This window comes from Columba livia, chromosome 15 (assembly GCF_036013475.1).
Source record: "Columba livia isolate bColLiv1 breed racing homer chromosome 15, bColLiv1.pat.W.v2, whole genome shotgun sequence".
In the NCBI taxonomy this organism is placed as follows: Eukaryota; Metazoa; Chordata; class Aves; order Columbiformes; family Columbidae; genus Columba; species Columba livia.
In genome coordinates this window covers 2,868,560-2,893,329 of record NC_088616.1, presented here as the reverse complement: position 1 = coordinate 2,893,329, position 24,770 = coordinate 2,868,560, and the positions used below count along the sequence as shown (strand labels likewise).

At 42.2% G+C, this 24,770-nt stretch overlaps 1 long non-coding RNA gene across 1 annotated transcript in view; it reads left to right on the top strand.

Annotated features, from left to right (window-relative positions):
• Window positions 1–368: 368 nt before the first annotated feature.
• Window positions 369–24,770, top strand: part of LOC135575490 (uncharacterized) — a 267,532-nt gene continuing 243,130 nt past the window's right edge. The window contains exon 1 of the long non-coding RNA XR_010466313.1: window positions 369–888. This is a non-coding gene — a long non-coding RNA (uncharacterized LOC135575490). The remainder of the gene's footprint in view (window positions 889–24,770) is intronic.

Genomic DNA, 24,770 nt, shown 5'->3' with positions numbered 1-24,770 from the left:
CCGGAGAGGCTATCAGAGCATGGGTGCACACAGCCCCCCCAGAACGGTGACACTGTGGTGTCATTAGGACTGTCTCACTGCTGGTGTCAGCCTGGCAAAGCGGGACAGGGCCTCTCTGCTCTGTGGGATTTCTGTTGCAGCATCACTAGGCTCATGTAAACCCCTCAGAACAGAAAGATCCCATTCGGCAGGTGCACTTTCACCACTGCAGAGTAAACAGGAGCCCCAATTCACACGCTCCAGTGAACGCCTCCTGGGTTGGGCAGCAGCAGAAACGCAAAGAGGAGCAACATAACTTCCCTGCCTCAGAAAGGTTTCCCTGATTATTGGTAAATATCTCAGAGGACCATCATTGTAGCCTTGTCTTTGTAAATAACCCGGCTCACACAGCTCTACGGCTCAGGTTTGTGCTGGCGGCAGCTTCCCTGGGCTAGTCACCCTCCTGCAGCTCCCCGGGCGGCCATGGCCCCGGGAACGCCCTGCTCGCTAGTGAGAGCAGCTGGGGCTGTGGGCTGCTAGAAAAGGCCCAGCCCACAGAGGTAAAGCCCAAGTTTAGGGTTGGCTTGGGAGGGAGGAAGTCTGTGGGGGAGGGACTGATGTAATTTGGGAGCTACAAGATGGCTGGGCCCTGCAGCTGTGGGGGGACCTTGCTATGATCAAAAATCTCCACAGAAACAGGAGCTGAGAAGTTTCTCCTGCCGTGGCAAAAGGCATTACTTCAACCTCCAGAAACCTGAAGCTATAAAATGAAGAAACCTTACAGCCAAAGGACTTAAATCTTATGAGGTGTGGGGTTTTCTATCTGGATGTCCTGAAGAAAGGCTTGACCCTGGAAGGCTGCAGTGCAGGCAGAGTCTGCAGAGGAGACGGGCCCTTCTGCACCATGAGGTGAGTTGTCCCACCAGCGTCTGTCACTTCTGGGGACAGCAGAGTATTTCTTTATTTCTGTATTTCAGTATGGACTGCAGAGTGCCTCAGTATTTCTGTGTGGGAGCAGATGTAACCACCATCAGTGTAGTAATAACAGAAGAGTTGGCTTCCAGTTCCTGTGATGTTGTTCACTGGTATTGGCTGCTTTCTCCTACGTGTAGTGAATTTCTCCCTCAAAGAAAGAGGTTTAGCACTTTGTGCAAAAGATGACTAGAGCACCAGTTGTGTGTGTCTGATGTGGCCTGTTGCAGGAGTTTGCTGTGTGTGTATGGAGGTGAGTTGGAAAACAAGAGTCTGTAGCAAGCTCCCAGCTGTGTGAGACCGGGAAACTGGCGCCTTGCGAGTGCTGCTCTGAGCCTTCCCCTGCTCCGAGCTCTTCAGGCGCAGGTTTGTGCTGTGCTGCAATTGCTGTAAATGAGCCATACTCTGCTGAATGCTGCTTCTTTTGACTGGGGATCTAATTATTACTGAAATGAAGATGCGCTTGCAAGCAAGTGCTTGACCTGGCAGACTGTTTCGGAGTTAACTTTGAAAAATCACTCTTCTTCCCCAGTATTTTTTGTTTTCGTATTGATGTTCTTTTTTTGAGTCTTGCTGTTCCTGGGAGCAATGAGGAATAGATTGTGTTCATTATCATTATTGCAGAGTGGTGGGCAGAAGATCCCATTTCACACCTTCCTGACTCGCCATGTGGCAATGACATATGCCCTCCAGCACCAAGTGGGTCTCAATTAGTGCTCAGCCATATTGCTGTTCCCAAAACTTTGTATGTTTTCTTCAGTATGTGTAACCTGGTACTCACTAGACCTTTGTAAGTAATTGATATTCACAATTCCTATGCAGTAAGTTGAGGATTTATACTGACATCTCTCAGAAGTCCTGCCTTTTACCTCCTGCCTGTTGTTTTGTTATCAAAGCAGAAGAGTTGTTTGATAGGCACAGCAATAATGCACACCTCAGACCAGAAAACTAGGGCTGCTTGATAATATAGTGGAATTCTAGTAGGATATAATTATAGATGAATTCCAGACAGCACACAAGCCTTAAAAATGTAACTTTTAAAAGGGGAGAAAGAAAGTTGGTGTTTCATCTTGACCCACTGTGATGTGGGATGAAGGATCATATCCTGTGCACCACTGTGATCCACAGCAGCTGTTGTCTCTGTTGTTGCTGTTCGCAATCCTTGTGTGCATGTGTTCTCTCTCAGGGCTGTGAAATGAGATGATGTGGCTGCGAGCCAAGCAGTATCTGTGGTGCTGAGTGCTTTCGAGAACGGAGAGCAAAGCCTTGCTGATACAATGAGAACTGGAGTATCAAAACACATCTGATCTTTCTTGGAGCGGTAGGAAGAACTGTACAATATTTGAGTGTGACTGTGCTGGAGCACAGATTGATGCTGTACGAGCTTTAGATGATTAGGTGTTACTGTGAGCGGAGCAGAAAGCTGAAGAGCTGTGGGTAAGTGTAGTGAGCTGTGGTGAAGAGCCAAAGAATGGAAGAATTGGAGGCAAAACTAAAACCTGCATCTTGGTATTCCTGCTTAAAGTACCACCCGCAGCAGTAATGCCTCTGCAGATAACACTGAAAAAGTACGATGTACAGATGTGATTACCTGGTGTGTCACCCATGAAACAGTCTTCACAGGATCGTGAGTCAAAGATTTTTCATAAAAGTTACCATAAATAGATCAAACCTGAGAAAAGTGATTTCTACTCCTTAGTTTGCTCATCAGATCTGAACACGATAAACATTAAATGATGGCAACTTCAGCATAAAGTCAATTATCTGTGTGTAGCAAATTGAAATTAGACACATTCTGCAGTCTGGAAAATCATCCTAATGGAGAATGCAGTTTATTTCCTACTGAAGAGTGGTGTGTCTCTTGGGTATGGCATCAGTTCAGGAGCAGCATTGACCTGACAGGCATGGGATACCATTGACTCTTCCCTCCCTAATTCTGCTGCAGAGCTTTTACAGGAGTGAGGCAGCAAGATTTCACCCTTCAGAATGTTGATTGAAAGCTCTGAGCCTTTAGAGGATGATGACTGTGGTTTTTAATTCTTGTGAAAACTGTCAAAATTTCTTCTACTTATGCACTTTTAGATTGAGGCAAATAGTGTAACCAAAAATAGTGCGCAGTTACTGGAATGCATACTTTTTAATAGTGGAGCCAGACAAATATAGCACTCAGAAGTGGAGTCGGGGGATTAAAAGCAAGTGGAGTTACGTCTCCTGGAAATGAGCTTCAAACCTTACTTGAATTGTGAAAATTCATCCAAATAGTGGTTTCCTTCTCTTCTAGAATTGAAGTAAGGAGTTGGTGGTGATGGCTTGAAAGAAAGGGAGGCAGGTTCGTTTAGAGTTTAGGATAGGGACACAGATTTTGACAATATCTTTGCTTTTACGTTTGTTCTTCCATATAACCTGCACTGGCAACTTCACTTCTCTGGACACCCAGGGCCCTGTATGGGTGCAGCTGCTCCTCATAAGGACACCTGGAGCTGTTAATAGCAGCCAACACCCCTGCAAATGGGGATTCTGTATTCATCCCTCAGCATGGCCGTGGGCGCGCAAGATGGCGGCTGCGTTACCTCAGGGCTGGAGCAGGCAGGATGGCTGAGCTGAGGCACCAGTGATCCCAGTACTGAGGGCCCATTCTGTCTGAGAGTGGGGGAGGCTTTTTTTCTTTCTGCCCTAGATCCAGCCCACAAAGCGAGGTTTGTAGGCAGCTGTTGTATCTCTTACTAGACCAACAGGTGCAGTGGGAAGAACCAACAAGCTTTAGGGGATGTTTTTTCCTTCAGGAAAGCATCTTTTCCTCAGGTTTCTACCTTCTCCACAGTGTGGGGACAGCTGTTCCCCACAAAACGTCGAGGAGGTGCCTGTGGCTGTCCTTGAGATATGCCTTCCAACCCTTTGTACAGCGTACATAACAGTTAAAGCATTTTTGGTCACCCCAACAAGCTTTGCAGTTAGGGCTATTGTGTGATATTTTCCTTATCCTGTTCTTAAACTTTTGCTTTTAATGCAGGGAATATTCAAGTTGTTTGGCGATGCCTGCATACCCTGACATTTATTCTGTAGCATCCAGCGTGACCTGATAGACTGCAGATTCTTACCTCATGTATCACTTTGCTCTCACCGAGTTCACTGGAGCTATTTAGGTAAGAAATGCTTGCAAGGATGTGTTTATTCAAGATCAGGGCATTATCTCATGGATCTTTGTCTAAGATGGACTGTCCTGCTTGCTGCAAGTCTGTGGTGTTTTTTTCCTTCTTCTTGTTTTAAAAATGTTGACAGAGGAGAAACACCTGTACTTGGAAAGAATCCCTGCAATGGCTTAGCAAGGGTGCCGCACCAAGTGTGCTCTGTGTATCCTTGTCTTGGGTTTCAGATGAGAACTCACATGCAAACAGCCTGGGTGGGAGTTGGAAAAGATAGCATTTTGTATTGTGGCATCTTCTTGTCTGAGAAGGCAGTGAGTGGGAAAGCACGGTCGAACAGGGAGATCCTGACTGGTATATCATAAGATGTGGTTATGTGTAGAACTGAGTGTGGCTTATATCTAATGCCCGGCTGTGGTTTGTTCTGGCCCTTTTGCAGGTGGGCTATACCAGCGTAGTCTAGTCCCAGACAAGCTTACTGTGCTTTTTCACCAAACCTATTCATTACTGAGCAAAACCATGGAACAAATATTTGATCATCCTCCCTGCTGTAGGGAGAAAGTTCCTTTAGCGAGCTGAATCTGTGAAACTTATGTCTGAAAGATTTCTTATGCTGTTAGTTCAAAGGGTGCTTGAAAAAGGTAGAGTCTCCTCTGCTGTGGAACTGCTTGAGGAGAAAGAGTGTTACTTAAAGTACTTTATGTAAATCTATTTTACTATTGCACATTAAGGAAGCAGTTAACCTTAAATTGTCCTTGTTCTTGAAGAGCTACTGTTAAGCTTTCTGACTTGTGGGTTCTTCCAAGTTTTAAGCATGTATTTACAAAACCTGTTCTCAAGAGGAACACAAGCAGCCTGCCAGTCATTGCTGGCTGACAGGAAGCTGTCAGTAAATGGCACTTTGTCTTTGAGGGAGGTGGGGAAAAAAGCAGACGTGTAGTGCAGCCGCTCTCCTTGCAGCGGCCCTGCCAGCCGGCGGTAGCTGTTGAGCAGGGGAAGGCTTTGGCAGGCAGCAGCGTGAGCTGGGCTTGTTGAAAAATAGGATGAAGTAGCAGCAGCTGGCAGCTTGAAGAGTCTCTGACAGCGTGATGATAACGTGCCTAGCGCTGCCATCCTCTGAGCTCGGCAGGACCACCACAAATCCTGGTGACCTAGGGAGGATATGGAAAGGTTGTAGGATTTTTAATTTTTTTTCTGCTTTACCAAGGAATGATTATTCTCTTGCAGCATGAAGGATTGTTGTAGCATTTGCAGAAATAAAGCCAGAGCATCTTGACTGGCTGCTAAGGATGAGCTAAATGTTACAGTTTAATTTTCAGTGGAAAAAATGAAATAATCAGCCTGAGCATCATGTTTCTTTCAGAAGTTTTACTGCTACAGCAAATACCTATTCCTTTAAAGGGAAGGAGTTAAGTTACCCCTCTTGTTTAACATGTGAATTTGGCAGTGTGTTTCAGTTTGGTTGAGGGAGTAGATGGTTTGCATTGTAACTGGGAGAAGATCAGATGAAATAGTAGATGGGAACTGGGTGATTCCCGGGTACAGAAGCAGACAATATTCCCAAGTGATCTGGAGCAGTGAAGATACAGGGGCAGCAGGGACAGCTGTTCCCATCTGACAGGTCAGATCATTCTGCAGCCACCTAAGTGCTACTGTGGGGTCCCTAATTGTTATTTAAATGAATATCTGCACTTCACAGATGTGAAGAAGCCAGTGTTTTAGCCTGGGTTGAAGGCCTTTTAGCCTGTCTCTGATAGTGTTTGGCCAGCATATTGGAGAGTAGCATTATTGACAGTCCACATGAGTTTTTCCACGCGGCCAGACTGAAGCTACATAGGCCCCGTTTGTCCCTTCTGGAATGAATGTGTGCCAAAATGACTGCTACTACAGTGGTCATTGAGACCTGAAGATGCCAGACAAGCTCATTTCAGCATCTGGTCTGCAGATAGGACACAAATTTGAATTTAGATCTTGAAGAAAGAATTAAGCCTGACTCTTTCTGCTGAGTGAAAGGGGTGCACCAAGGACATTTCTGTACGCATACACAGAACTGATCGTTTTCTGGGGCTAATCCCAACTACAGGATATTGTCCTGCAAATAGTTAAAGATGGATGCATGTGGCAGAGCTCCTGTGTCTGGAGGAGCTTGCCCATCTGCCCTAGGTATGGGTCTGAATCAAAATGCTGGAGTGAAAGTCATCCTCGTGGGAATGATGGGCAGCTTTTAAATTCTGGAACCAAGCCTTGTATTTCAATTTAGTCCAATGCTTTGCTCAGACAACTATTATTTCTTGTTAGCAGCTACCTAAAAGTGCTCTGGAAGCTGTCTTATAGGAATGTAATAGAGTAAAATACAGTCTGAGTATTTATACAGTGCCAAGTATTAATTAATATGAAAGATACCAGCAATCAACTGAACCCTCTGCAAGGAATTTTATTAATATGTTTAATCCTTAGTAATGACATTATAATTACTTGGGTACATGTTTTCCTAGCACATGAAACACTTCCAGGTTTATTCCTAAGGCTTAGCTTATCTCTGTTGTAAAGGAAGCAATGGAGCCCAAGCTCTAGTTTCTCAGCAAAGGCTCCCAGCACTTCATTTGGAAGGAGCTGCTGGGACAGCTGGAGCACAGAGCCCATCGCCAGGGCCTCTGAGTGCAGGGGGCATTTGGAGCCAGGGAGGGAGGCCAGAGCTGCCCAGGTGAAGCTGAACCCTGTTTGGAGGTGTGCATCTGACTCTTTGGAGCCTTTGAAAATCCCATCTGATGGATCTGTTCCAAATTGTCTTCGGCCAGGTTCGGTGTTCTGGTGACATGCTTGATTAAAATTTGCGTGATGGAGTGAATGAGTTCTTAGCTACCTGATAAAAATTATGATTATATCTAAGGCTATAGTGACGGTACAAGTACGCATCTGAGCTACACGTTTGAGATACTGTGGTATATGAGCCAGTCTGACATTGAATGATGTTTTCAAATGACACAACTCCTTTTCCAGCCCCACTCTGCAGTCCTTAGGCAGACGGATGGAAAACTTCACTGAGTGCTTTATTGGCCAACTGGCATTCTCTGAATGGTGGCTGATAGTGTGATGACCTTCCAGTGATAAGAGCTGCAAGGAAGGTAATCTACACTTGCAAGGACAAGGACAAAATATACAAATCATATTAGAGATAAAGAAATCCTCAGGCATATGACAGTGTGTTTGTTGTATGTAATATTATCAAAAGATGCTGTAGTTAGTTTATCTTACAGTGTAATACATAGACTAGACAGCTTAAAAAACAATTCCAAATCAGAAGAGCTTGTGGGAATTAATTTTGCCATGTGCTTTGTTCTTTTATTGAATGGAAATAGCAGTAAGGGCTGAAGCATAAATAGTGAACACACTCTGTAGTCTGTTGGCAGCAGGTGCTTTTCTCGTGTTGGTTTTTTTGTGATATTTGGTTTTTGTTGATGCACAAGCAGCATGGGATTGGGGACAAGGTACAGGATTGCTGCTGTGGAGCTGGAATCTTGGCCGACATGAGCTGGAGGGGCACCGATGTTTTACACATGCTCACAATTTTGCATGTACATTGGTTTGTGTCCTGTTAAATCAATTTATATTTGTATTGATTTTTGTAGTGGCTTTGAATTACCATACCCTTGACAAAAAAAACATTTTATTAATCAGGTCTTCTCTAAGCGACTTTGGTAGTGTGCTGCTGGCTTGGACGTGTGCTGAAAGGAAACTGCAAGGCTCAATCACATACTTTTATTCTAAATTTCAAACAGTTACAAGCAATAAAGGATGACTTTGAAAGTGTTCAGCTTTACAAATGCATGTGTAGTCACTGCAATAAATGTTAAGAGTTAGAGTACTAGGAGAATAATGCTTCAATTCTGGGATAGTGTCTTGTTAGTCTAAGGAATGAATAGGAATGGAGAAAAGAAATGAGAAAGTGAGTTTGGTTCTTGAAGCAATGTTTTATTAATTGGAGGATAAAAACCAAATCCTGCATAGCTTCAAAGTTTGTCAGTGCAGGCAAACAATTAATTTTCGTCCTACCAAATGTGTTTTGATTTCCAGTAATTATAGGAAAACCAGAAATGTTTCTTCTAGGAGCTGTTCTTTCCCATTACTGTATTAGTTGAGAATATTTACTAATGGCTGAATATAATGAATATTATTTTCACTGTCTCAATTTTTTTTTAAACAGCGCTTGCTGAAGGCACTTCAAATCCATCCCAATTACTGTATCACAGTTATTGTAAAACTTGTAATTAGACATGAAGCTTTTTTTGCTCTGCACTAAAAAGCTTGCTTTGCTAATATTGTGTGATTTCCCCAGTCACCTTGTGTGAGAAATGTTTATTGCCACAAATACTGTAAAGCATGTGGCAGAAAGAGTTGAATTCCATTGTGCAGGGGGCTGCCAGCAAAGCATGGACTGAATGCACGTGTTGACTGATGTGCAAAGTGTTGGTCTTTGTCATCTCCAGTGGTGACAGACAAGCATTGTGCTGAGGATTTAGTTACGCCAGCTACGTGTTAATAGTGGTAGTGAGGCTGGAACCAAGTGTTGCATGTTCCCTGGCAGTGGCGGGGCTGGTCTCTGTCCTCTCTTGTGGTGACAGCCCAACAGGACCTTGCTGCAGCTCTCCTGGGATGGTGCAGTCTGAGCTCCCGCCGCTACCTGGGGGTAGTTTCCTGGTCTTGATGGAGCATGTGGAGTCCTATTTGAACCGCCACGTGTTGTGTCAGCAGCACAGTCAATGTTCTGGACACAGCTGTGATGTTGGGACCTGCTGGGGTTGAGATGTTGCTGAAGAATGAGACCTTCATCCCCTTTGGGGATCAATGAGACAACTGTATTGTGGGGAGCTTGAGAAAATGTCACTTCAAGCTTCACTGTGCAAACATAATGCCTCATGATTTAAAGTTCATATTTTATCTTGTAAACAGCAAAACTTGGTGGGTGCTTGGGCAGCAGGCTCTGCAGTAAGCTGAGTGTTCCCAACAACTTGGGTTCAACTCAAATGGAACAGGGAATAAAAAGTGTCTCCATATTACTGTGGATTATTAGAGATGTGCTATGTATGAACAGCTGTGAAGAATTAGTAATGGTAAAATGATAGGTAAATCAAATATACTGCTTCAGCAAAGTTGACTTTAGGGGAAAATAAAACCCTGAAGGCATATCAATGGAAAATATTAAGGGTGTAAGGCAGTGGATAGTAATTTAAATAAAATTATCCTAATAACCTAAAATACTTAAAATAATAAACATCTCTAGCCACAAGAGGCTCATTTTACTTAATTCAGAAATATTAAGCAGTCTGTATAATCATACTTGAACACATGATGAAGAATGTGTGTGGAAATGAGAGTACTACATTTGCTAAATCTAGTGAATTACAGACTCGGAAGTGTACATCAATACCTACTACCTCCTTTTCTTCATTAAACACTGCAGCCTTTTGCTGTCTTCAGCTGGAAATCGTATTGACCACAAAACAGAGTAAGGCACTTGCTGTGTACCAGTAATAAAAGCAAAAGGTGTAAGTTGATGGGTGTTGGTGATGATTGGGGTACACCAGAGCCCTACTGTTCCCCCTTGGTCTGACTGGTGACCAACTTCCACCTCCTGCCTCTGGATGGTATAAAAGGAAATGAAACAAAAACATGTCAAGTGTCTCTGGACATGGGATTACATGACAAGAAAGCTTTGATGGCTTGTAATTCCCCTTATCTTTTTAGTTAACTTGCCATGGAGAGGAAGTCAGATGGTTTGTATGGGTAGTGTTCTGTAGATGGTAGGCCAGCTTTACTGAAAAGTGTTGGTATGTGGTGATATCCAAGTTGTTTCTGTGCACAAGACTGATACAGAAAGGTTGCCCAGGCTACACTGAAATCAGGAGCGATGCTTTTACTAATGCAGTACGGCTGGGTGTTTTCTCACTGCTAGCGGTTAGTTATCTTAATAACAAATTATTATTTATCAATGTATGTCTGCAATAATAGCAGTAATACAGTTTTAATAGCAATAATAGCAGTAGTACAGTTTTAATAGCAATATAATAAAATTAATGTGGAAATTAAAATATAATTTAAGTTATTAATATTATTTGTTAATTAGTGAGATGTTACTGTTGTATTGGGTATGTCAGATGCAATGTGACATAACCCCCACCACCAAGCCTGAGCACTTCACTGAGGAATTAGAGTCCCAAACCACTATATGGACATGGGCTATTAACAGGTTTAACAGGAAACCTACCAAATAATTAGATTGCTTCCTAAGCAGCATCCTTTTATTGACTGCCAGCAATGATCTGATTCTTCAATAAATAATAAGCCAATCAATTTGAGATAGTTTTATTGTGTTAATGTGTCTCAAACAGTTATGGGTTACTCTAGCAGAAGTTTCTGTCTTAAAATGGGAGCTGTGGATGTAGAAGGAGGACTGTTAAGAAAAGTAATTAACATTATTGAAAATAGAATTGGTTCCTGTGAGGTGGGAGTGCTGATTGAACACATGAGCTCCACTTCAGTTTTGTTGTGCAGTGTGTTGGTTGTGTGGTGGTGGTGGTTTTCTTTTTTTTAATAACACCACAGACAAATTGTGATAAAGAAGAAAAAAATCACTGGAGCGGAGATTTTTTTTAGTGTTTTATTTATAGCAGCTTAGGAAGGATGCAGAGTGGGTTCTATGTGGAAAAGCTGTTCTGCAGCACACTTACAAAGTTCTGAAAGAAAAAGCCTCTGCAGTGGTGTTAAAATTAAACGTCTGCTAGATGGTAGTCATTTCAGAAGCTGCATGTTTTAAATTTAGACTAACAGTTTAGCTTTGACACCTGAACTTTATTATTAAATTTGCGTTTTTCCAGCTGACAATAGAATTTTTAACATTAAATGAAAACATATTTAAAAGAATGTGTTTCTGAGACTTATATACCTTTTGGAACCCTGGAAAGTATGGATGTACTTTACCCTTAGTATGTATGTGCAGACAATATAAAATGTATATACTAGATGCTTGTGTTTATACACGAACTACTGCAGCTGTGAGTTGTTAATAAGTCTTTGCTTGCAATCTATGTAACCTTTACCTTGTTTTTTCTAAGCCATTTTTTTTCTTGTGGAGGGGGAACAATGGCATGATCTTTCTATTGCTTTCCTAGAGGTTGTGTGTATATGTGCAAGTAAGTACTGTTTAACTCTTCAGTATCACAGTAGATTTGTAACACTGGTTGTCCAATAGTGATCTCCAGCTTTTCAATATCAGGAAAGTTATTACCATAGTGGAGCTTTCAGATGATGCTCATGTGAGGGGAAATATGGTCATAGCTAAACAGACACCTATGGATGTGCAGAGTGATTAGATCTGCTGAGACTTAATGAAGGAAAAAAATTCTGGTCAACTGAAACTACTGAAGTTTGTTGGGGCCAGGAAGGAAAATATGGAAGTTAGAAACATAATATTTGGATTCTTTACTTGCAAATATTTTAATTTCAAAATGTTCTACCTTTACTTAAATAAGGGTAAAGTAATACTATGCTGCTGTGAGCAAAAACTTCTCTTTTTCTTGTTCTGTCAGTGAACCAAAAAAATCAACTTGCTTGTAAAGCTTTGCTGTGGAACAGTGTGCCACTTTTTTTTACCACTTGCTTTCTTGGCTGTGAATGCATTTTAATTTTATTTTACTTTAACGTTCTTCCATCTCTCATGGTTTTTCCTCCTAGCTTTTTATATGCAATATTTGAATTGCATGAGCAAGATAAGGGTGCTGCTCATTGAAAAGTGCGACAGGCTGGCATTAACCTGTCCAAAATTCATGTCTGATGGAGCAGATACTGTTTAGATGAATTATACATCCAGTCTCTAAAAGTTTTTCAACAGTAAAGCAAAGCCCTTTATTTTTCTTTAAGAATAATGTGGTATGAGATGAAATCCCTTATACATTTTTGGTAATCCATGGCTGGCACAGCAGCACTAGGACAGTGTTTCACGAGCTTGTCTGCCTTTCAGGATGAAACAAGCTGGTTCTGTGTGAGCTCTTGTTTCTGGGTTGGTGTCGTACTGCTGTGGTGTTTTCCTTGTGGGATATGAAAATCCATCAACACATAAGCAATACCTGACACTGACAGGGCTCCTTCCCTGCCTCAAAGCAGTGAGGTTCCGTGGCCACTGTGTGTGTGTTTTCCCTCCTTCCCCTTCCCTTGAACCGGCCCTGTGTTGGGCTGTGGAGCAACTGGTGCTGCTGGTGGTTCAGCACTGGTCTGGCTGGCTGAGGAACCAAAGAACCTGGTCTCTGGAGACCTAGATTAGGCTTTTGCATTGTTCCTTCTGACAGGTGCTCTCTGGCCCATATTTCATTTCTGGTCTGTCTGTATTTACATAGCTTACCCTCTAAGGCAGTGCTTGTGGATCGCAGGGTGTGTGAAGGAGAGTGCTGAGAAAAGGCCAGAATCCCAGAATGTGAGGGATTGGAAGGGCCCTGGAAAGCTCATCCAGTGCAATCCCCCCATGGAGCAGGAACACCCAGATGAGGTTACACAGGAAGGTGTCCAGGCGGGTTGGAATGTCTGCACAGAAGGAGACTCCACAACCTCCCTGGGCAGCCTGGGCCAGGCTCTGCCACCCTCACCAGGAAGAAGTTTCGTCTCAAATTTAAGTGGAACCTCTTGTGCTCCAGTTCAGGTTTGTTTGGAGATGGGAAACAGAGCTGGGATGACTTGCAGCAAATGTTGCCACTGGTTCATGTGTGGATTTTCTTGTGTGGATTTTTATTTTCTCTTGAGTTGCACTAGATGGCAGTGGAGGTGACAGGATTGCCTGGGGTGCTTGCTGGCTGCTGTTTCTAAACCAGAGGGGGCAGCCTGGGACCCCAGTAGATGCCCAGGCAGAGACTTGGCTGGGCCTGGGCAGCCCTCAGTGAGGGACTGTGTGGCTGAGCCACAGAGATACAGGATAGACCTTCACAAAACAGGCACAATGGTGTGGAAAGGAGCTCCTAAAAGGGTTTTTTTTAGGTGTTGGATAAGGAATCACCTGTTATTTTTAATGTGTTTGTATTGTATTGCATAGCACAGCCTTGCTGATGATCATTAGCTTGTGACTGCTGAACTGCATCCTCTGAGCCTTTCGAAAGCTATTTATTTCCCTATCTCTGACACAGTGTCACTGCTGTTCCTCTTGGAAGCCCGCGTGTCTTCTGTAGTGAAGGTTTTTCTCTTGCCAAAGCCCTCTGGCAGAAGGCCAGAGCTCTAAGCTGCCTTCGCCCCATCAGTTTCTAGGTCTCAGTGGAAAGAAGGGGTGTTCCAAGCTGATCTTGGGGTATTAGCAGAAGATTCATCCTGCTGATACACCTGTGTCTTTGTCAGGTGCAGTACCGCTGTTGGCTCTGGGGGAAGCCAGCTGGTTTCTCCTGAGGATCTGGGGCAATTGGTTTGTGAAACTCATTCTCTTAATCATTCATATCTATCAAATCCAAGGTCCTTGTCCTGTTCTTGGAGCCCATCCGTGGATGGGACCTCTGGAAACCCCCAATGTGCTGTCAAGTGTGGGTGGCTGAGGTTTTGGCCAGGATGGAAGTTTCAGCATTCAAATTAAATGGGGCTGTAGACAAAGCATGTTTGTGTGAAACTCCCACTAGGAAACAGGAGATGCAGTGCTAGCCTACAAGGAGAGGGTGGTGGGGAGTGAATCATGGGAGACAAACTTGTCAGTCTTAGTTGGAAAGAGTCTGACAAACTGAAACAGAGATGGCAAGTCTGAAGTGGAACTGTCATAATTTCTTTGCTGTCTTCTGCACATCACCAAGGGTGGAATTTCCCCTGTTGTAGATGATGGGGAAAAAACAGACTGGGCTTTCATATTGAATCAGGCACAGCATGAACTCCAGGAAGCCAGTTGCTGCTTCAGGGGCAAATTTGGTCCAGTGAATGTCACATTAGCACATTCAGAGCACAAGATGCCCTTTCTGAAAATTTCTATTGATTTTTATGACAAATGAAATATTGCGGAGTGTGAACACAAATGCATTATTCCTCTTCAGCAGAGATATTACGAATTCTGTATAATACTAGTGAGACAGCTGCTGTGAGAGGACTGATCAAGTTGTTTAAACACGGGAGGTTTTGATGGTAAATCTCAGACAAAGGAGTTCCAGAATTAAGATCTTTGTTTGAGCAATCTGAGCCCAGGGGAATCATACTGAATGCACACCAAATAATTCTGCTTTGCTGGGCTTTTTGTGACCAAAGCACAGCTTGTATTGGGTGGTTTCAGTGTGCATAATTCAGAGAATCGAATTATGTGGCGTTTGTGTCCTTAATGTTGATTAAGAGTTCTACCCTGTGCAATTTCATGCAAATAATTAAGCCCTTCTATAACAATATAATATTGTCAGGTGTTCTTATCAGTGAGTGTAGGATTTTATAGCCTGTCCATGATGCATACCATGGACATTCACCAGCTATACACACACTGCACTGTAGACCCCTCACTCAATGCAGTCCTGCTTGGAGACTTAATGTGGCTCTCGTAGTTCTGTGTAGAGGTCGTGTCTTTGCAGTAAATGATGCAGCAGTGATCCTTTTAAGCTTGGGAGAACAAGGTGTGTAAGAGGAATGAGAGATGCAAAAGAAAAGACAGTGATTGTGATCATTTACTCCTTCTATTACAGGCTTTTAAAAATGTAATTTCTGCTTTCTAGAATTATTTTCTGCTCCTTCTCTCTGGATGCAACCAGAAACTGACAGTCAACAATACAGACGCATTAGTCAATAATAAAATATAATGCATTGTGTGACAGGGTTGACCTCACAATGAAAAATCAGAGTAGTCCTCCTAAATCCAAACCAACTGTAAACAAACAAAACAAATTACTTGCTACAGACTTTAACTGTTAGTCTTGTTTCAGTGGTTACACTTACACAGTAGTAATGGGAGGGGCAAAGTGCTGGACTACCTGGTATCTGCAGGGCAGAAGTGTATGCTGGCATGTTCCACTGAGCAGCCACAAGAAGTATTGGACTAGATGCTTCAGATGTTTTTTTGGGAGAAGCAGTTTGAACTTTCAGGTTTAAAAAATGAGTCAAGGTGCCTGTGTTAACATTAAAATGCCTTAAGCCCACACTGTGGGATGTTTATTCCAACGGGTTGGAGCAAACCAAGAAACATTTTTCAGAAGCTGTGCATCGTCTGGACTGCTAAACAAATAAACAAAATTAATAAGAAAAAAATCAAGTTCTGCTTTAATAGGCAGAGGAATTTCAGTCTATCTACTTCTGATAGTCGGGAATTTCACAGGTAATGCAATCTGAGCCCCACTTCAACCACCAAGATTATGAATTATGTAACCAAAGCCTCTGGCCACCTCAGACTTTTCTAGGGCAAGAACATAGAAGCTCATCCATGGCGCGTATTTGGTGACTATTCTAGCACTGTCTTTATCTTCCGGGTTGTAGCACGGAGGGTGTTGGTCTCTGCTCCTGAGTGACAAGTGATAGGATGAGAGGAAACGGCCTCAAGTTGCGCCAGGGGAGGTTGAGGTTGGATGTGGGGAACAATTTCTTCCCCAGTGGGCTGTGGGGCATTGGAACAGGCTGCCCAGGGCAGTGCTGGAGTCACCATCCCTGGAGGGTTGGACAGACGGACGTGAGGTTCTCAGAACATGGGGCAGTGCTGGGGGTGGGTTATTGGTTCATCACAAATATTTCCTTTCAACTTCCCTCTCTTTTTCCCAAGGCAATGGAAATCTATAGCATATTATCCACAAGACCTTTTTTTCTTGTAAGACAAGTTATACCTTGGGTTTGAACACATCATTGTCTTTTAAATTTGAAGCCCAGCAGAGGAATTTTCTTCAAGACTTCAGTGTGAGTATTTTATTTTTCTGAAGTGCTGCAAGAGAAGGTTCTGGTAATCAATCTTAGATACAAGCACAGGATTTAAAGTTTAACTAGCAGAGAAAATGAGAAATAGCTAGATCTTGCAGTACTTTAGGCTTTAATATGGTGATAGATGAGAAGTTGACTAAAAGTTAAGTGGATGTAATTACACACATATGCTTGGACTTTTATGTGAGCATGCTCAAATATAGGTTAGCTGTGGCTGCCAGTCATTTTAGGTTGGATGTGATGATGATTAAGCGTGGTTTGGGAGACTTAGCCTTAAACAGGGATATTTCTAGAGTCCTGTTCTGACTGCACCATCCATCTCCTGCTGTGCGGCCTTTATGTCACGTCAGCATGTGGCAAGCTCTGCTCTGCTGCTGCATGGTACTGTGGACCAGACCCATCAGCGCTGTGGATCCAGAGTGAAGGAGAGCAGGTCACTCTAAGAGCATCTTTCCCTGGACTGGCTGCTGTGTCCCCAGGTGTGAGACCAGTGTTTGCTGATGTCCTCCAGGTCACTGCGAGCAAGCAGCCCATGGGTACAGTGGCTGCATTTGAAAGCACATCCTGCTTTCAGGCCCTCTCTTCTGGACCCTAAATTCTCTCTTGAGTCCTGATGTGGGATCTTCTACATTCTCCCTACATACAAATAATCCATTTCTATTGTTCCCTTGTCCCTGCCTTTTCTACATGAGTTTTTGGGGGGTTTTGTCACAGCTTAATTTCAGTAACTGAAAACTCTTTCAATTAAACTGTCCTTTTAAACAGGAATATCTTATACAGAAACACACTGATTTTATTATTAGACATATATTTAACAGCTAGGCTTGAAACATGTAGGTTAAATATTTTGACAGAGAGGCTTCCCATGTGAATAAGTTTTTAGAAATCAGCTTTCAAAAGCAGGACTGTGTAGTTTGATCTCCTGTTGTACCACAACTGGCACACAGGTAGCAACATCTACAGCCATGGATGATGTTTGGGAGTTTTGCCACAGGAACTGGTGGAACCAGGTTCTCATACCCATGGGCTACTGGCCTTATAACACTGGAACAAGTGTTTGGATATATTGGTAAATGCAGGAGGGAAGAGATTGTGAAATTCTGGAGTAGGTCCCATGTGTGTCTTTGAGCTGACTTGTATTCTTAGGGGCTTAAAAGTTACTGCCCTGGAACAAAATTAGGTTGCTCAGCGCAGACAGGGGAGAGACTGCTGGTTTTCATGGGTTTTGTGCATTTCAGCGTTCTTTCTTTGACACACTATCTTCCAGGAGAATATCATTTTTGGCTCCTTCTGTTGGTCTGAGCCTCTACAAGTAGTTTTTAAGGATGCTGTATGGACTGCTACACATACTGGCAGGGCTAAGTCACCATCTCGGTGGTTTTGTGAAACCATCTCTTTGTTGAGAAAGAGCTGTTGGTGGTTTGAGTCATTAAGTGTCTCTTTAATGGCCAGGTGTAACCACTTGGCTCCAATGACCTTTGAAGGTCCTTTCCAACCCAAACCATTTTATGATCCTGTGTTCAGTGGGTCAGCCTTCTTGTCTGTTCTTCCTGTACATTAGAAGTTTTCTTGTGAGTCTATAACTACACAAAAATGACACATCTCTGAGAACAGTGCGCTGCTTGCTGAAAGCTTAAATACGTCAGGGAAATGCATAGAAGAGTAGTTTATTCCCCAAAATGCCAGCAAACCTGTTGTTAATCAACTGCATGCACTCAGGTGTTCTTCCTGCACATCTCAAGACAGTTTCCAAGATTTATTGTGCAACAGATGTTAAACTTTATGCTCCTTAGTTTCCTGGTGTGTTTCTTGACCCTTTTCTAAATAATGGAGATTTTTGCCATCTTCATGTTCTGTTTATAAAGAAATCAAAAGGCAAACCAGAAAACTCTAGCACTGGAAGTTCAACAGCTGTCATAACACTTCAAAGAGATTGTTTTGAAAGGGGCTTGTTAGGGTGACAGTCTGCTGAATGTTCAGGTGTACTCAGTTTGCCCTGTCATTCAACTTCTCTGATATTCAAGGAACAATTAGATTATTCACTACATACAATCTTGTGTAGTCTACCACAGTTTGTTGCTATTACTTACAGATTACATAGGAAGAGCTTTAATGTCTGGGTTGCAGCCCCTGCTTCTCCAAGCCAGGGATATGGCGAGATCAGGGTAGAGGTAATTATGAACAAAAAGTAAAATGTTATTAAATAAATAGGTACTGTTTTGAAATCTAGGTGTTGTGTAATTGCTAGGCAGGAATATTAGTTATGGTGTGCTTTCTGTCAAGTCATGTGAATGTTTATTGCAGACTCTAAACAATAAATGGAGCAGTCAGTGTGTTTGCACCTCCTGTGCCCCACAGCAAACCCAGCCTGGGACTGGGAGCACTGGTTGAGACCAACAGGGAACAACAGAACGTTTCCTTAAACAACCTTTTAATCCTGATCTATTGCAGTTGGTCTGTCAAAATTCTAACCTTCCTCTTGAAGGTGCTTGCAGACTTTATTTTGTCAAAGATCTGATTGCTTTTTTATTTCAATCTTGGCAAACATTTATGATTTCCCAAGCCATCTTTTCTTGCTGCTAGCTAGCCATGGTGCCTCTATACCTCCCTTTCTTAACTTCTCTTGTTTTTTAAGGTTAAAGCTTTTTCTTTACTGTGTAAGAGTTGCGGAGCTTGGAAACTATGAACAGCTACCTCTGTTTGTTTGACCCCTGCCTTGTGAACAGCCGGTCGGGAACGCGCAATGCAGAGCCCATTGCATTCCCTGGCGCAGCCTGGAAACAGCCCGACTTGCTGTAGGCTCAGTGTGGCTGCTGATGGCTGAAAGGGTTGCTCAGTGTCTAATAACTAACGATGGCAGAGCAGAGTCCTGGAGAAAGAACTGCACCAGCTGTCAGAAAAAGGTTTGCCTTGGAGTAAAAGAAAGAAATTGAAATCTTGCTTAGACTACTGTTTGCCAAAGGCTGGTAGTAAGAGAGGAGTGATACTCAAGAGATGGAGTTGTATTACTAAATGGCAAAGCCCTCCTTGTTGTCAGTATCGAATACTTTAGTCACAGTGCTACTTTGAGTATTGGATGGTTTATGTGGTTATCTATATAAAAATACAGGTGCCTAGCATTGTAGTGTGCAAATTGGAAGAGGTTTCTCCCATCTTCCCTGATGTATTTTCTCTAACAGCAAAGCAGGAATTAACCTGTTTGTGCTGGAGATGTGAATGATGATTTAGGGATTTGTATTTTCCTGAGGCTTTAGTAGTAGTCTGAAAAGCCTTCTCATACTAATTATTTCCTGTCTCCTAATACGGGTTAATTCCAGTTTACTGGTAGGGAAATTGAGGCAGGGGAGTCAAGGAAATACATATTGGAGCTGCACTGAAGTTGCACACTGAGATCAAAAGAACAATGAGTATTTTTATGAACAATGAGTATTTTTATGATGAACACAATTGCTAAAAGCTGATGTGTTTTTGTTTGCTTCAAAGCTCTGTATTTTTAACCCTGCTAGTAGACAGGTAGCATTAAAGATTAGACAATAATAAATAACCTCAACATTTTTCAGAGTTTATTATATATATTATTTTAGTGCTATATGAATGCTTATGAAAGTGAGCTATTAATAGCATTGAATTTAGCTTGAGCAAGACGCTGCATAGAGATGGGGAACAGGATTTTTGGATTTTGGTGCAACTCTGAAGATATTTCTTAGTCCTGATCTGAAGGAGCTTTTAATTCAACCTTTAACTGAGTGCACCTGAGCAGAGAATATTGAATGACAGGCTAATTGTAGTTGCTGGACTGTAGCTTCTTGTGTCCTGAGGGCTATAGCAATTTTGTGAATTTACAGCAAGGTCTGGAATTTGCTGGGCTAAGGGACCCATTGACTTGTCGATAGGAGTCACTTGTGGCTGACAGTTAACACCCAGCTGAATGCAGGAATGATAAGAGTTAGGATGAGTTTCTCCAAACACTTATGTTTGTATGCATCCTACATCCTTTTTCCAGCAGCTCTACTAAGCATAATAGTGTTAATTTCAGAAGAGAAAGTGACTTTTTGCCAGCAAATGAATCAATGAAAATGAAAAACCATGTCAATGTATCTGAAAACTGTTTGAATTGATTCATCTTTTTTATAAGTCACAGTCGTTGGAAAATGTTTTGGAGGAAATAGTCAGGTACAGCTGGAAAAAGGTGAATTTTTGGTCAGAAACCTCAACTTTTCTCTAGTTCCTGTGTGGAAAAGGGACTTGGAAGCATCAAGAAGTCATTGAACCATAAATGCAGTGTTCAGCACTATTAGCATTTCAGCTTCATGGCTGTTTTAAAAAACAGGGTCATCTAAATAGGTTTTAAGAGCTGTCACACTGTACACGATATCTAAAAGGGGAATCCTAGCCCGCTAGCTTTGAGGGAAAGCGGTTTCAATTTGTCTTCAAGTATAGCATTTCACGGTATCCATTCATTAATGCACACATTATCAATCATTCTATGCACAACTGTATATGCTGTGGCAGGTGGTTGTGATGAATTGTGTGAGGCTGGAAGAATTACTTGTCTTTATCTTCTAGCCCAAGACTTCCTCCATGCTTGCTGTCACATGGGAAGATGTAGTTATACCAGAACATTGTCTGGTGTTGAACAACATGCTAAAGATACATGCTTTGCAAGGGGCATGAAATAAAACCAATTGTTTTTAAAGGTGTAGTTGAGCTTCTGAGTGATGACGATTGGCTGCATTCACTAAAACACTTCATGAGTCTCAGCACCGGTGAATTTAGTGTGAGATGGGGAAGAGGTGGTGTTTCTTCTGCCTCTTTTTTTATTAAACAGTGACAGTATATTCAGGTTTCCTTGAAGATACTTTTCTAAACTGCTGATTATTTTAATTGTTGGATTAGCTGCTGTTTACTTTTTTGGGCTTCCTAATGGACCCTGCAAATTGAGGTGTAGTCCCCCTCAGCCTTCTACCTAAAGAAAGTGGTTTTGGATGTTTTCTTTAAAATAATTCAATGAAGTGAGGAAGCACACTGGAAATATTTTACCACTGAGCTGGGGAAACCAAGTTATCTTGGTGTCATAGAGGTGCAGGCAACGTGTTTTCAGGGGGTTAGTGGTGGTTTGGAAAGCTGGGCCAGGAAAAGCGGAATAGCGCTAATGTTGTGTTATCCTGCTGGGCAGTCCTTTGCTATGGAGTGATGAGCAGAAGAAATAATTCCTAAGGCTCTTATAGGTTTTGCTCCAACAGAAATTGCAGCATCTAAATCACAGCCACTGATGCAGCCTTTACAGCGTCAGACTTTAGTGACTGTACATCATTGGGTTAATCTTTCACTATAGCAAATTTATGAAAATAATGACGTGTCTGCATCTATCTTGTTGTCAGCTCATGGCTCTGTGGAGATTGGCACATATAAATGTTGATGCCTGGGAAAGATAGAGAGATGAGATGAAGCATATTGCTGTAATCTGCAGGGAAGGTTACTCATGAAAACTTGATTGTTTAACATAATCCTGTCAAAATGCCTCCTAAGGTGAAGTAGGAATGTAGTTAATGTGGTTTTGCCATGTCAATCTCTCTCTATTTAAGCTCTCTCTGCATTTTTTATATACTACTTGAGCCAACAGCTCAAGATCTGGTTTTTAATGCTGAGATGTTGTTTATAGTTACAAACCTACATTTTCATGTCAGATCTTACTGATCTGCTTATAAGGCTTGTAAGATATTGGAGACACTGCCAGGAAAAAATGCACCTGCAGTGAAGTTTTCCAGCCTCTAGATTGTGACAAATGATGCTTCCTTATCAGTGTTTGCTGCGACTGGAAACTTTGAGGTTGTCTTAAATCACGTTCTCTTTTTGCTGAACTTTGAAGGCTGTGTGTTTCTCTTGCCATTGGATGTTTGGTATAAAGAATGCTCAGCCCCCTGTGCTGCTTCTTGGCTCTCCTGGGTAGAGATTAGAGAATTTAAAATCTGAATATCCCTCTTGTGCCTTGTAAAGAGTGTAAAATCCCGGTCTCATTGCAGTCTGGATTGAGGCAGGCAGGCAACAAGAGATGGCAAATGCTCTGGATTCACATGTACCGTGCAGCTGCCTTGGAGGAGCAGGATCTTCTGTGGAGCCTCACCCTGTGAGGTGCTGGTGTTCAACTAGCAAATGCCATAACTCCATCAAATTTAAATATATAAAACAATGGCCCCGTCTTCCTACTTATCCTATGAGTCCTTTGTTTTGTGTAGAGCCAGATTATTTTTTTCATTTTCTAAGGTGTGTGCGAGTTGTTATTGTCTAATGTTCGGGCTGCCCAATAAACACGATCTGCTAGTAGCAGTTAATATGCTGTTTTACACAGCCTGCAGCCAAGTAGGACAGAGGTGGTTGTACAGAGACCTCCCTGAGGGCAGCAGAATCTGTTTAATAAATGTGTTTTGTCTGCAGAAATTGTTTTATTGCTGTGTTGGTAGTAAAGCTTTAGTATGATTCTGTGTTTGATCAACTTCAGCATATATTGCTATGTTCTGTGAGGGACATAAACTCTATTTGCATGACATGTGGCTGTGTAAATACTGGGGCATTTGTGTTGGGCAAACATTCTTGGATGATTAAGAAAGTTCCCTATACTATTTCAGTTTTCAAGTTATTTTTTTTGGCTTCTGGTTGGAACATTTTCAAACAAACAAGGTGGCAGCTGATTTGGAGGAAAGTGTTGTGAATGATGTGTCTGGTGGCAAAATGCAATTTCCTTGAAGAGTGATATGCTTAAAAATGAATGAAGGCTCTTGACAGTACTAGCTTAGCACGCTTTATTTTTTTCATATGTAACCTAAAAAAAGTATTGTGATTTGCATTGGTAAGACATCAAGTCAACAGACCAAAGTTTTCGAATCTGAGCTGTATCTGAGGGTTTAGAGGTAGATGGTGTAGATCACATTAAAAAATATCTGTGGCTTTTTGAAAGACCTGGCTGTGTATTTTTTAAGATGAAATCTTGGTCACTTTAAATATGCTATTTTAAATATCTGGCTTAAGTGTTAGAAGTAAGTGAAAAATGAGTTTTCTTTTAAAATTCTTTGTGAAATACCAAACCCTATGAATTATAACAGAATTAGTCAATAGCTCACCTTGAAGACCTTGTATACCAGCAACAAGGAATAAGAAATGTACTCTGGTCTTGCTGCTGTTCTAAAGTAATACTTGAAGCAGGGGGGAGTTAACACTGTAGATCAGAAAACATGGGAGGTGTTTCACATGGTTACCTTCAGGGTAGAGTTGAAAATAAAAGCGCAACATGTTTCAGTAATGATTGAAGAACTAAAGATGATGCACTTTTGGTTTAGCAAAGTTTGTCTTTTGGGAGTATTCTTGTGTTTTCAGTCTGAGAAACCTGTTTTCTTCTTGGTGGTGTCACACTGCCGACTTCCTACAAGGTCTGTATCTGGAATACACTGAGGAAGATCAAATTTTGAGCAATGCAGACTTTTGCAGTTCTAGAAAAGGTGGAGTGAGCCGCTTCCTCTGAATGCGTAAGGGAGCTTGACCACATCCCCGTTTCGCTGGCATGGTGCCTGTGCTTTGCCTTGTCAAACTGAGCACAAGATTAAAACATGGGGTGTCTAGAGAGGGAGTGATAGAAATTGAGAGATGACATACATGCTTCAGTTCGTCTGTTTCGAGGCACCTCTTATCTGATCACACAGGTGTTCTGTTGTCAGTGGGTAGATATTAAGGTTGAGGGGAATCCACGAAAGCACGGAGTGGTTGTTCCCCAGTGTCCTCTCTGGGAGGTGATGGTTTGGTGACTCCCCAGCTGGGACCTGCAGAGAGGATTCATGAGCCGTATCATCCCTGATGAGCACTATGGACTCACCTAATCTCTCACACCCATTTATGCTTTTTTTGACCTTTGCAGTGTCCAGTGGCAACAGATTTACTACCTGTTGTGTGGCTGGGGAGGGATTAAAGGGGAAGAAGGATTTATCTGAATTCAGACTTAATTCTGAGCAAATTAAAAGGCAGGGAAAGGGTAATAGGTTAAATGAGACAATTGTGGTGCAGGAACACAGTCTGAGTTTGAGACTGTGTGTAAAAATGAAAAGTGTAGAGTCAGAATGTTGTAGGCCTCCAGAAAGTATTATCTGAATTGGTCTGAAATTCCCACAGGATTCAAGCAAACTTCAAATTAGTGTAAAACCTCCCCAAGCTTTTGAGATTCCCCACCAAACTCATGTTTACTTGTGTTGTGCTGATTTGACTGCTCCAAGAGGGAAAATGAAATTAAAATCCTGAAAACTGAGGTTGCTTTCAAGTCATCTGTTTCAACATGGCTTGAGAAGGAGGAGAAACAGAGATCCTTTCTGTTTTTTAAACTGGTTCAGGAGTTGCCTTCAGACACTCCCCGACTGGCACTGTGGTGAGGAACCTGAGAGATGAAACTTCAACCTAAGGGAGTTTTAATGTATTTTGGAGGGCAATGGTGTTTGTCTTTTATCCTTTAGATGTGCTGGGGTTGTATCCCAGCCATATGGTTGTGCGAAATAGTGTGATATAAAAGTAGAAGAATGCAACACAAGTTAGTTTTTACTTAACCTACATCATTCAGGTCTTGGTTTCCAATAATAAGCCCATGCAAGTAAATAAGACAGACTTTTTTAACCAGAACAAACGAAACCCCAAAACTCCACACCATCATACCCTCAGCCCCCACGAAAACCAGAGTATACCTGAAAGAAAATGTATGAACAGAAAAAACCCTTATCATATGAATGCGATTAGCTGGTAATTAAAAAG